This window comes from Suncus etruscus, chromosome 15, assembly GCF_024139225.1.
Source record: "Suncus etruscus isolate mSunEtr1 chromosome 15, mSunEtr1.pri.cur, whole genome shotgun sequence".
NCBI lineage: Eukaryota > Metazoa > Chordata > Mammalia > Eulipotyphla > Soricidae > Suncus > Suncus etruscus.
In genome coordinates, this window is record NC_064862.1 from 19,718,293 (window position 1) to 19,731,285 (window position 12,993).

Here is a 12,993-nt window from a genome sequence, read left to right on the forward strand (position 1 = left end):
GGCATTGGGATAGGGGAATCCCGAACAATTGAAGAAATAACAAACTGAGTTTTCTTTAAAAAGTCCCAAATTTTTCCTGCTGGATAATGGGAGGATATTTCTCCTGTGAAATCTGAGAGGGCCCTTTGTAGAGATTCATTAATTGGCAATATTGACTCAATTTCCTTTTTTGGTACTGGCAAAACTATTATATCTGGATCAAAACCTAGTAAAGATATAGACCTGAGTCTTGCCTTGATAATAATCTCTGAAATCAGTTGTAAGTAGGGGACAACTGAGCGAGGTTGTTTGTTATGTAAATACACCCATTCCAAAGGTCCTGACTGTTGCATCAAGGCGCCTGTGGGGGTTTCTATAGTAGGGAAGATTAACAGTAATACCTTTTCTCCTGGGATGAATCTTGAGAGAAACGATTTTTGTAATCTGCTCAAGAAGTTGTCCAATTCATTTTTTGCAGCTGTTGTTAAATTTCTCGGGCTATCTAAAGCAGGATCACCCTCCAACGTTTTAAACAGATTAGATAACTCTGCATTTGGGATTCCTAGTGCAGGGCGGAGCCAATTTACGTCACCTAAAAGTCTCTGAAAATCATTAAGCGTTCTGAGGTTTTCTTTTTTGATAGAAAATTTTTGTGGACGTATAGACGTCCGGTCCAAAATAAAACCCAAATATTGATACGGTGGCATTATCTGTATTTTTTCTAAAGCTATTTTCAGTCCTGATGTTTGTAAACAGTCAGTAACATAAGAGTATAATTCCTGTAAATCTGTTTCGTTGTTCATTGTGAGCAAGATATCATCTGTATAATGAAATATCATGGCTTGAGGAAATTTTTCACGAGCAAGGCTCAAAACCTTATCTACAAAAAATTGACACATGGTTGGGGAATTCAGCATGCCTTGGGGGAGAACAGTCCATTGGAAACGTCTGCAGGGATGGGTATTATTGAGAGAAGGAACTGAGAATGCAAAACGTTTTTTATCATCTGGGTGGATAGGAATACGGTAGAAGCAGTCTTTCAGATCAATTATAATTAGTGGCCATTCCTTTGGAATAACTACAGGTGATGGTAAACCAGTCTGCAATTTGCCCATAGGTATCATGGATAAATTTATAGCTCTAAGATCCATCAAAAGTCTCCATTTACCGGATTTCTTTTTTATAGTGAATATAGGTGAATTCCATTGAGAAAAAGATGGTTCAATATGTCCTAAACTTAGCTGTTCCTCCACTAATTCTGTCAGCACCTTTAATTTATCAGTTTTAAGGGGCCACTGACCTGTCCAAATTGGTTCATCAGATTTCCATTTTATTTTTATTGGTGCTGGTGTTTTTACGGTAGTGGCCCCCACTAAAAATTTTTGGTTTTTAAATCAAAAGAAGGTTCGGGCTCTTCTGGAGCTAATGGGATGTGGAATTCTGCTTTCCACTGTTTGTGTAGGTCACGGCCCCACAGGGATGGTGAAAATGGACCCACGTGAGGTCTGATTATTGCTTTTTGATTTTCTGGGCCGTAAAGTAGCATAGTCCTCGTACTCAACAGACAGGAACTCAGGCCTCCTATTCCTTCTAGGGAATACGGGATTTCCTGAAGAGGCCAATTTTCTGGCCATTCTTTATCAGAAATTACGGTAACCTGAGCACCCGTATCTATCATTCCATCAAAGGGTTTGCCTTCCAAGTGAAGTTTGATCATTGGGTGTTCATCTTTACATTTAGTAACCAGAGCCACGATTGGGTTTTGAGCAGCATCCAGATCTGTGCTTCCAAAACCTCCAATTCTAGTCTTATCTGAAGTCCCAAATTTGACATAAGGCACTATTACTATCTGGGCAATCGCTTCTCCTTTTTTAAAGGTCCATGTAACTGGTACAGTAATAACTACAATGATTTCTCCCATGGAATCTGAGTCAATGACACCAGTGATTACTGATATACCCTTTATGTTGAGGGAACTTCTGCCAAGAATCAAACCCATACTATCTGGGGGTGGCGGGCCTACAATGCCAGTTTCTAACATGTAAGGGCATGCTCCCGGGTAAATTGTAATGTCCTCTGGGCATAATATGTCTAATCCGGCACTCCCTGAAGTGGAGTGGATTAATTCCCTTATCGTGATGAATTTTCTTGGGCTGGGCTTGGAAGGATTATTGTCTGTGAACTTTGCCCCTGATTTGGAAGGGCCTGGGGGGAGGCCCTGTGGGCGTTTCCCTGCATCTTGTATGTGTGTTCTTGGGGAGCTGAATTTATAAGGAGATGACAATTTCTTTTGATATGTCCCTGTTTTCCACAATGGTAGCAGGCGATTTGCCTCCTGGGGACTGTGTTGAAACCTCTACTTAGGTTATTATTAATGAGGTTTCTGGATCTGCAATCTTTCGCCCAGTGGCGACCCCTTTTGCATTTTGGGCAAAGACCTGGTTTCCGGAAAGTGTTCTGTCCCCGAGGGGAGTAAGGCATTGTTCCCTTGGTAACTGGGAAGGTTTGTACTGAGTCTAAGTGGGGTGGGGGTTGGGGTTCCACATAGACATTCCGGCAGGCATAAAGGTAATCATTCAGATCTGACTTTTCATTTAATGTATTCAATACTAATCTACAGGCTGAATTTGCATTATGATAGGCCAAAGATTTTACTAGGAAGTTTCTAATCTCCTCATCTTCCACCTGTAACTTCAGAGCATCTTTAATCTTACCTACAAACTCTGCAAATGACTCATAAGGGCCTTGGGTAATTTTTTTTTTTTTTTGGTTTTTGGGCCACACCCGGCGGTGCTCAGGGGTTACTCCTGGCTGTCTGCTCAGAAATAGCTCCTGGCAGGCACGGGGGACCATATGGGACACCGGGATTCGAACCAACCACCTTTGGTCCTGGATCGGCTGCTTGCAAGGCAAACGCCACTGTGCTATCTCTCCGGGCCCGCCTTGGGTAATTTTTAAAAAGTTTCCTCTACCAATGCTGTTAGAATCAATTTTTTCCCATGATGACAATGCAATCTCCCTGATTAAATTTAAGATTTCCTTAGGTAAAGCTGCTTGTGTCTGAATATTTGCAAATTGATTTTCTGCCATCAATAATTCATACGATAGAGTAACACCTGCCACTTGCTTTTTCATACCATCCGGACTATATAATTTAGCTTTTACGCCTTCTGAATAGTACATTTCCCATTCAGTTCGCTGTTTAGACGACAGGCATATTTCAGCGATTCTTTTAAAATCATACAAAGTCCAAGATGAGTTATGACTCCAAAGTCTTAATAACTCCACACTGTATGGCGATTTTGGCCCATTTTCTTTACATGATCTTTTAAACCGATCTAATTCTTCCATCTGATAGGGTACATAGTTAGAAACATTTACCCCGTCTATAGGGGATAAGGCCTGATTAGCAAAATTACTCTGAATAGAGCTCTGAGACCGAGCATGTGGTTCATCGTTTGAATCTGCTCTGCTCTGCGATTCAATTTTGTGACTAGAAGGAGGCATCCCTCGTGGAGTTAGCACTGGAGGTAGATCATTATCTGAGTCACTACTGTCAAGCAATTCACTAGAATCAGGCTTAACATTCTGAGTTGTTTTTCTTCCAGCAAAAATTTCTATATTGTTGATGGTGGGGCTGGATTCGTCAGCCTGCACCTTGGTCTGAGTTTTCATCAGATAAATTTCCTTATTATCTATACTGGTTTTAGCCTCACCATTTCTACACTTTCTATTTCCTAAATAGAAATAACAGCAAATAACTATGCTCATAATAATAACGTTAGTCAACACAGAAATTCCACAAACTATGATGGCTAGAGACACTACACTTTTCATTTGAAATATAGACCACAACCATCCAACTGCAGTGATTGTCCTTAGATCAAAACCAATTAGTTTTAAACAAAATGGAATGATCCACTTGTATACTAGAGCACCAATGCGTAAGACTAAGGGTGGTAAAATCCACATGACTAACCACAGAAACCATTTGATGGTCAGCATAGGAAATTTCCAATGAAGTATTTCACTTACAGTTCTGAGGGTCCAGGGTTCAGGTCCCTGTCCGGGCGTCATTATGTAGCAGGTCAGCCCCTGAAGAGGTTGACTGATGGTGGGATGTAGAATGAGGCCCTTTTCTTCCAGCTCGGAGCACGCGTCTGCCACCCTGTCTAGCCCACGGTTCTGAGGTGAAACGGCGGGTAAACAGCTCGCAGACAATCAGGCTCGTGGAAATATTTGCTTTATTCGGATGGACAAAACTGAAGTCCAAAGACTCAGATTCAGTTCCAGCCAGCAAAAAGCCCTCGCCTTCCACAGACCCTTGCTCTTATCCTCCAGAGTCAGGTCCCACCCAATGGTGGGATCAGATACCAACCAATGGTGGAAGCAAAATCAGGTCCTACCCTAGGGTGGGGGCAGAATGCCAGGTCACACCCTAGGGTAGGGCACAGATTAGGGTGAGCAACATAGTAATCCCCCAAAATATTTACATACACAACACCACTGACCCAGGATGGACCCAGGTTCAGTCCCCAGCATCCCATATGGTCTCCCAAGCCTGTCAGGAGTGATTTCTGAGTGCAGAGCCAGGGCGTCAATGTTTGAAAGAAGTTTGCCATCGGAGGCCAGGAATGTTCGTGGAGGCAGAGCGCAGCGTATTAATTCCCTGCCTCCATTAAAGCGTTGGGAACCATACACACAGGCCTGTGTGCGCCATCCTCCACGGGGAGAAATGCCATCTCGGCGGCTCTGATGCTCTGTGCTTGCGGCGGACACTGAAGAGGGACCAAAGGGTTGGGGCAGGGTTGGAAAAGAGAACGGACTTGGTGGTTCGGTGCACAAAAACTTGCCCAGTCCCTCTTGGACAATCACTGTGTTTGATGTTCTTAGGAGACCGCAGCCAGAGGCCATCTCCACGGCCCTTGCCACCGCAGCTGCAGGACCAGGTAAAGGCTTTGCTCTGTTCCCTGGCTCGTCATGGCTTGGCCGATCCCAAGCCCACAATCCCGTGCTTTGCCCTCGAGGGAAACACTTGTCTCCTCATACTTGTGGGATGCTCAGGACTTGTCCTCTGCTTGGCTTTGCCTGAGAGAAGCCTGTCTCCCCGCACCTGTCCCTCCCCCCAGATCCTGACCCTCTTCCAGGGTCCCGAGAAGAAGCTGCCAGTGGGCACCAGAGGCTCCCCGTGAACCCTGTGCCTGGTGGCATCACACCACTGTGCTGTCACCCGAGTCCTTGCCTCGATCCTGGTCCAAACCAGCTCTCCACAGTCGGGGCCAGCTCTCTGGGAACAAGCCTTTGACACTGGGTTGCAGCACCCAAAGCGCACAACGCCTCTCCATGCCCCTGGGTGTTCCCTCTCCCTGGGGAGACCAGCAGGGACTTATTGAATCAACTGTGTGAGTCCTGGGGAGAACGAGCCTTGAACCATTGGTCGCCGAGGTGGGCACTACCCACCCAGGGCACGGCCAAGACATGGGTTCCGGAGAGCTTTTCTGAATTGACGTCACCCATGGCGCGTTCCACTCTCCCGTGCGGGCTTCTCTGCGCATTCATGGCCACGAGATAGGAGGCACCTGCCTACGTAGCATGGGAAGGATGTCTGGTTAGAGCAGACAGGTCAGGGGCCAGGCGGTGTCAAGGCGTGCGAAACCGCAGATTTCACCAGAACCAGGCAGGATGGTTCGGGCAGGGGAAGTCTTGCTGCCCGGACTGTGGCCAGTCCTTCCCACCTACCGCCCCGTCCCCACTGCAGCATGTGTCTCGAGACCAAAGCCAGACTCTTTGCCCTATTCTCGAATGGCTGCAATCACCAGTCTCTCCCCTCTATGTTAAACTGCCTTTTCCTACTGCAAGGGATAGATGTGTCACCTAATGCCAACATGTCTGTATCTGTAGGAGCCCACCTTGCCCCTCTTTCTGGATCCAGAGTTAATCTTCGTGTGAGATTCATGGAATTCTTACGCAGATATTTTTGCTGCTGTGTGTCACCCTCTGAATAATATATACATCTTGGCCGGGAATGCTTTGCGGAAGGAGGAGGCTGTTTGCGGCTGTTGCGCTGAGGCATTCCCGAAGAACCATTTCTCGTTCCGAGGGAGCCAGTGTCCCCGCCACCGAGTCAACGTCGGGGTGGCATCCACCAGGCCCCGAAAGGTGCTCCGAAAATCTGGGAGCCCAGGAGGAGCTGTGGAGCATTGACTGATGCCCTGTGACAGCAATAACATGGCCTCCCTGAAACAGCGCGTCACCTGCCACACATTGCTCACTTCCCAGGCCGGAGCCCAAGCAGGGCCCAGGTCCAAAGGCTTCCCCGAAAACCTGAGCAAGCTCCAGAGCCTGTTGAGCCAGGTGCGCGCTGAGGACCTGAACATTGTTCCCCACCAGGCCTCGCCTTGAAGTTGCCTCAGACGTTGCCTCACTGCTGCCTGTCACCTACATGCACATCCAGGAGTCAGAGGGCTTCAGCCTGGGCGTGTTCCTCAAGAGCGGCACCTCCATCCCCCTGCAAGACCACCCCAGTATGCACTGCATGCTCAAAGTGCTCTATGGCAAGGTGCGCATCAGCTGTCTGGGTGTGCTCGAGGATGATCAGGACAACCACCACCCCCCCATGAAGGAGCAGAGGCTCAGGCCCAGGAGAGCCTGGGCCCCACTGCCCGAGCAACACTTCCATTCCTGCAGCCCCAGCAGCGAGAAGCCTTGTGAGCCAGCGGGCCCTGCGTGCTCAACCTGCAGCAGGACAACCTGCACCAGATCGAAGCCGTGGATGGGCCCGCCGCCTTCCTGGACATCCTGGCTCCGACCTATGACCCCGATGAAGGACGAGACTGTCAGTATTACTGAATGGTGGAAGCCATCTGGCCCCAGGAGTTCAACACTAATATCAACACCACCAACACCAAGGGCTTAGTCTCTGAAGACTGTGATCTGTCCTGAGAGGTGTGGCTCTTGGAGATGCGACAGGCTGAGGACTTCTGGTGCGAAGGGAAGCCCTACCTGGGGCCTAAGGTCTCCCCTTGAGACTAACGGTGCAGGCGATTGCACCCATCTCCTACCCCCTCCCCAATTCTCATCTGCAACCTTCACCCCCCTGAAACTCTCTCAAGGGCTCTCTCTCTTTGCCCCACCGCCTCTTGTCCCCCCCCCCAGGCCTAGGAATTGGGGCTCCTGAAAAAATGGCTGTTGGCACTGCCTGGGGACCCTGGATGCGCTGTGCCACCTCTGGGAGCAGAGACTATGCAAGGCTCTCTCTGTCACTGCCACCAGTTTTGGATTGGGGAGAGGCAAGGCAGGCAGGGGAAAGGGGTGTGGGGGGAGTAGCCAAAGTGCTTTCATCCTTAAGCCATAAGGAAACAGATTTCTTCTTGCTATTCTGCATACTACATGAAAATACACTAAATGGCTTCTCTCTGCTGAGCCTGCCTACATCCAAGGACTACAACCTCCTCAGGACCCACACCCGAGAAGATGTCCCCACCCAATGCACGTGTGGCCAGTTCCTGTCGTGATTGGGTATCCAGAGACTTATAAACCACAGCGGCCTTGCTCTCTACCTTTTCTCTGCTGAGCCTGCCTACATCCAAGGACTATAACCTCTTCAGGACCCAGACCCGAAACGCAGCCACTCTGCTTCGCTTCGCAGCCACGCATATCTTGTAATCCCTGAATTCCATCTCTGCACATTTTAAGAAGCAATCTACAGCCTTGCCAATGGACTAATTTAGAAGTACATTCCCATATTTACAGAAATCAAGATGACTCCTCTAATAATCTAAAAAGTAGGAAACAAATAGGTATCCTCTGAAGAAGTTTAGAGTAGAATTATGGAAAATTTTCAGGGAGCTAAAAAAAAAAAAAGCATCGATAATCTTTACTGGAGCAAAATTAAGCATCAAGATTTGTCAACTGAAATTAGAAATTTTCACACTGAACTAACATCAGAAAAACTGAGCTTACCAGTACCCTTATTCCTAGCCTGAGGAGTGCTGGGAGGCTTGACAGGCCCCCAGCCGTCCTTGTCTTTTTCCCCTGACTCCAGGCCTTCCCTGGGTGCCAGCTCAGATGGCCAGAAGTGGGTTCAGGTGGACTCTTAGTGGTCCTCAGGTTCCCCCCTCCCTCCATACTCCAGGGAGGGAGGTGCATGGGGAGGAGGGTGGGTAGACATCTGGCTTCCGATTTCGTCATTGATTCTGGAGACCAGCTCTTGCCAGGTATAGGATTTTTCTCCCCTGGACTTCAGTTTTTCCCTGGGCACCGGTCTAGGTGGACTCTATAGGGGTCAACAGGCTTTCCTCCTATCTCTCCCTACACTAATGGTAATGCGCTCTGGGAGGAGGGCAGGCTGTTCTAACACTGGTTTATATTGGGACAGTCAGTGGAAATTTTTTCTCTTTGTTTTCATATTGATAGTATTGTGTGCATATATTCTATATATCCATAATATCCATCTTGTATTGGGACCTTGATACTGCCATACAAAGCTCATTTCTAATATTTTACTGCCTCAGTCCCAACCCTTACTTCCCCCCATCCTCTCATGTAGGTGCAGCTAATGACATGAAGCTCGCCACATAGAAATGATAAGTGCAGTTAGAGAAATAACTGCACTGAAAACTATCATAACAATGTGAATGAATGAGGGAAAAAGAAAGCCTGTCTCGAGTACAGTTGTGGGTGCGATTGGGAGTAGGTAGATCTAGAAAATTGGTGGTGGGAATCCTGCACTGGTGAAGGGGGGTGTTCTTTACATGACTGTAATCATACAACTACAATTAAATTTGTAATCACGGTGTTTAAATAAAGATAATTAAATTAAAAAAAAGAAAATACACTAAATGACTCCCCTCCCGTCCTTGGATAAATGAGTTTTTATTTTTCCATGTGGATCACCAAGCTGTCACACACCTTCTTACCATTTTAACTTATTGCATGACCCAGTTGTATGAATTGTTTTTCCTGTCATTGGTTAAAAAGTAGATTTTAGAAACTGAACTGTTTCATGCAAGCTGCCCTGCCTAGTTTTAAAAATTAACTTTTAATCTCCAGTTAGGAAATCATCCCCCGGAATATGGCTATGCATGTTGAGGACAAAGTTTATTTTCTTCCTCCCTTTGACCACAGCTGGCTTATTTGAGCAGAATCTGCTGATGTACTCTTGTTACTCAGGTATTGATGGTCGCTCACAGCGTCCCACCAACATCCAGATATGGGAGTTAAGCTGAATTTTTGTTATTACAAACTCACCCTCCATGTAAAATGATGTGATTTTCAGAGTGGCTTTTTTTCATCCTAGTGTAGAAGATCATTTTCTGGTTCTTAACCAGAAGATTCAGAGATGCTGAATCAATATGCTTCCAAACAATTGAATGTAAAAACACCCATTTCCAGCTGTTGAATTCCATGCCCTTTTTGCTCCTTAGATTCTCCAAAATTTATTCTGTAAAAACTTCCACATCTTCCAGGGAATTGGGGGTTGTCCGGCATTTGTCAAAGGTGGCAGGCTTCCCTGAATCAAACTCTCAGGGCTTGTTTTCAAGTGTGAGTTCTGTGAGAAGGAGGGAGAAGACACTAATGATGAAGATTAGAGAATTGAGAATTAACTTGCCATTCAAAGGCATCCAAACCTGGTACAGAATCAGTTCTCCCAGTCAGTCTTGAACAGTTGTGCTGTGGCTCGTTTTATTATTACTTGTTTCAATCAGTTGGGAAACTACCTTATTTTTAAACAGCGTGACAACATTTGCTTCAAACTATGGAGCCCTGTTTTCCCACTTTTTACTATGTGTAGTTTTTTTTTCACATAACATAAAAAAACAAAAACTTGAAGTAAATGATAAAATTTGTTCAGCTGCTATCTAAGCCCTCACTGACTTGTTCCTGTGTCTCAAGTCTATTATCTCTAAAAGGAAGATTTGCTGTTCAGGGAGAGTTGTTAAGCCCTTGCCAGAAACAGTATTTAACCTTTTATACCTCTTTACTATGCACTCTGGACTATAGAGACACAGAATGGAAGATTTCCCCCCCAATTTTAGAAACATTGTAAAACAAATTATTGGTCAATGATTTTTTTAAAGCAAAAAGATGTATATTCAATGCTGCATGCCACTATGTTGTAAAGCCTGACACAGGAATCATGCCAAGCATTTTCCTCTGGGGTTACTAAAATTGTTTTGTGGTCTTATGGCATTCTGATAGTATAATATGCCCTGGGGTGCTTTGAAGCATTTCTTTCCAGTTTTACCTAAAAATAAATTCTACATATGCAAATGATAGATTTTTAGAAAAGTTTTCACAGTATGGGTTTTTCTTGTAATGAATATATATGGTTCACATTCATACCTACCTGTTTTTTGCATTGTAGCAAAGTTGATAACCTACAAAGATGGATATTTGATGTATATGTTCCTAATACAATATGGAGTATATTAAACTTGCAAAAATTCAAAAACAATAAAAAATAAAACATCTGCTTTCTCGTTTGTTTCCCTGACACTGAGAGTGGTGGGGTTCAGGGGAACAATGGGGGTGACACAGCTCTTAAATACACTGTTGCCTCCTGGAACTCCTTTGGAATGAGACAGCTGGTGCTCCCTCACATCTTCAAAGCAGGTTGAGGGGCTTTCAGTTTTTAGGAAGGTATAAGCAATCCCTTGCCCTGTCATTAGAGCATTTTCATGAAGAGAATTAAGAATTCAGTTGCCCCCAGAATCAGAAGGTATGGCCTGATTAACAGGCAGTCAGGAACCAGTCATGGACATGCAGATTTCTCTGAATGTTTTTGGGCAACACTGAGTCTGTTTTATTGGTTTTTCTGGAAAGGACACAAGAGTTGTGATGCCCTTCCGAGAACAATCCCTTGCTCCAAGACGAAATACTGAATAGAGGTGTTGGGAAGAAACACTGACTGGATTGTCACCTACTCTTGGGGTCCCAAAGGTGCCTGAGGATCCACCAGGGAGTTCCATGAAAATGGAGCCAGAGAGATGGCATGGAGGGCATCTTGCATGCAGAAGGTCGGTAGTTTGAATCCCGGCATCCTATATGGTCCCCCAAGCCTGCCAGGAGCGATTTCTGAGCGTAGAGTCAGGAGTAACCCCTGAATGTTGCTGGTTGTGACCCCCCCCCGAAAATTAATAAAATGTGCTTTTTGTTAAAAACACTAATATCTACTCTCAGGGCTCTGTAACAAGGCACTGCCCAGGGTCTCAAAAACATCCCAGGGATATTTTTCTGGTGGGCACTTGATGTCATTTTTCTAGACTTTCTGAAAGCTTGTTCCTAAGAAAACAGAAAAAACAAAAACAACAAAAAATTCCTCCAAAAAGCAAAAAAACAAAAACTACAGAAACCTAAACTTAAGTAAACAAACCCCTCCACCAAGAAAAAGAGGGTGCCAGAGCAGTGGTACAGCGGTAGGGCATTTGCCTTGTACACGGCTGATCTAGGTCAGACCACGTTTCAATCCCCTGGCATCCTGTATGGCCCTCCCAATCCAGGAGCTATTTCTGAGTGAATAGCCAGGAGTAATCCCTGAGCATCACTAGGTGTGGCTCCCAAAATAAACGAGAGGGGTGGAGGGAGTGAAGGAGGGAGGGAGAGAGGAAGGAAGAGAGAGAGGGAGAGAGAGAAAGAAACTTGAAATATATCAGTCATGTCAGCATAGCCTTTTTTTTCCCTTCATCCCTTAACTCCATTTATAATTATGTTATATGCTGTTCCTTAACAGCTCACGTAGCCGTTGCGAAAACAGCAGTACTGATATATTCAGTTCTGTATTACAGAGTGTTTAAAAACCTGCTCTTGTAGGTAAGCAGAGAAAAATGTGTGTGTGTTCACAGAGTTTTATAGCACACAATTGATCAAAATAACTAAAATATAGTAGTATAAATTATTGTAAATACATTTTTGTAAATGAATGTAGACATTTTATTTTTACAGAATACTTAACCTGATTTCTGTTCAACTTCTCTATGCATAGCCTAACCATAATTATAATTTAACCATTAATTCATAAAATTAGACTTGAAATAAATGTTGGATTGCTCCCTAACTCAGAAGTTCCTCATGTCATTGATAAACATACAGTTTGATGTAAGTATTAGTTGCTATTTTATCTACTTGGGGGAAAGATGGAGGAATAAATGTAAATGATGAATATATATAATAAATCAGATTATTACATGATTAATGGATCACATTATTTATCAAAAACAATAGGATTTATATGATGAAACAGACAATAGCCATCAGTGAAAGAAAATAGGCCCATTTTGGCAGGCTACACAATTAACACACAAAAATCAATGGCCTTTTTATACACCAATAATGATACGGAGGAAATAGACATTAAGAAAACAACCCCCCAGGGCCCGGAGAGATGGCACAATGGCGTTTGCCTTGCAAGCAGCTGATCCAGGACCAAAGGTGGTTGGTTCGAATCCCGGTGTCCCATATGGTCCCCCGTGCTTGCCAGGAGCTATTTCTGAGCAGACAACCAGGAGTAACCCCTGAGCACAGCTGGGTGTGACCCAAAAACTAAAAAAAAAAAAAAAAAAAAGAAAGAAAAAACAAAGAAAGAAAGAAAACAACCCTCTCGGGGCCGGATGATAGCACAGTGGCATTTGCCTTGCAAGCAGCCGATCCAGTACCTTAGGTGGTTGGTTCGAATCCCTGCATCCCATATGATCCCCCGTTCCTAAGGTGGTTGGTTCAAATTCTGGCGTCCCATATGGTCCCCCGTGCCTGCCAGGAGCTATTTCTGAGCAGATAGCCAGGAGTAACTCCTGAGCACCACCAGGTGTGGCCCAAAAACCAAAAAAAAAAAAAAAAAAAGAAAGAAAAAGAAAAAAAATACAGTCCCATTCACGTTAGTGCCACACAAACTCAATTATCTTGTAGTCAACTTGACTAAAGATGTGAAGGACCTATACAACTATAAAACAACTATAAAGCCCTGCTCCAAAAAATAAAAGACACGCAGAAATGAAAACACATACCCTGCTCATGGAT

General features: G+C 44.9%; 1 pseudogene; it reads left to right on the forward strand.

Annotated features, from left to right (window-relative positions):
- Positions 1–6,207: 6,207 nt before the first annotated feature.
- LOC126029493 (2-aminoethanethiol dioxygenase-like) lies at positions 6,208–7,005 on the forward strand (annotated as a pseudogene).
- Positions 7,006–12,993: the final 5,988 nt, after the last annotated feature.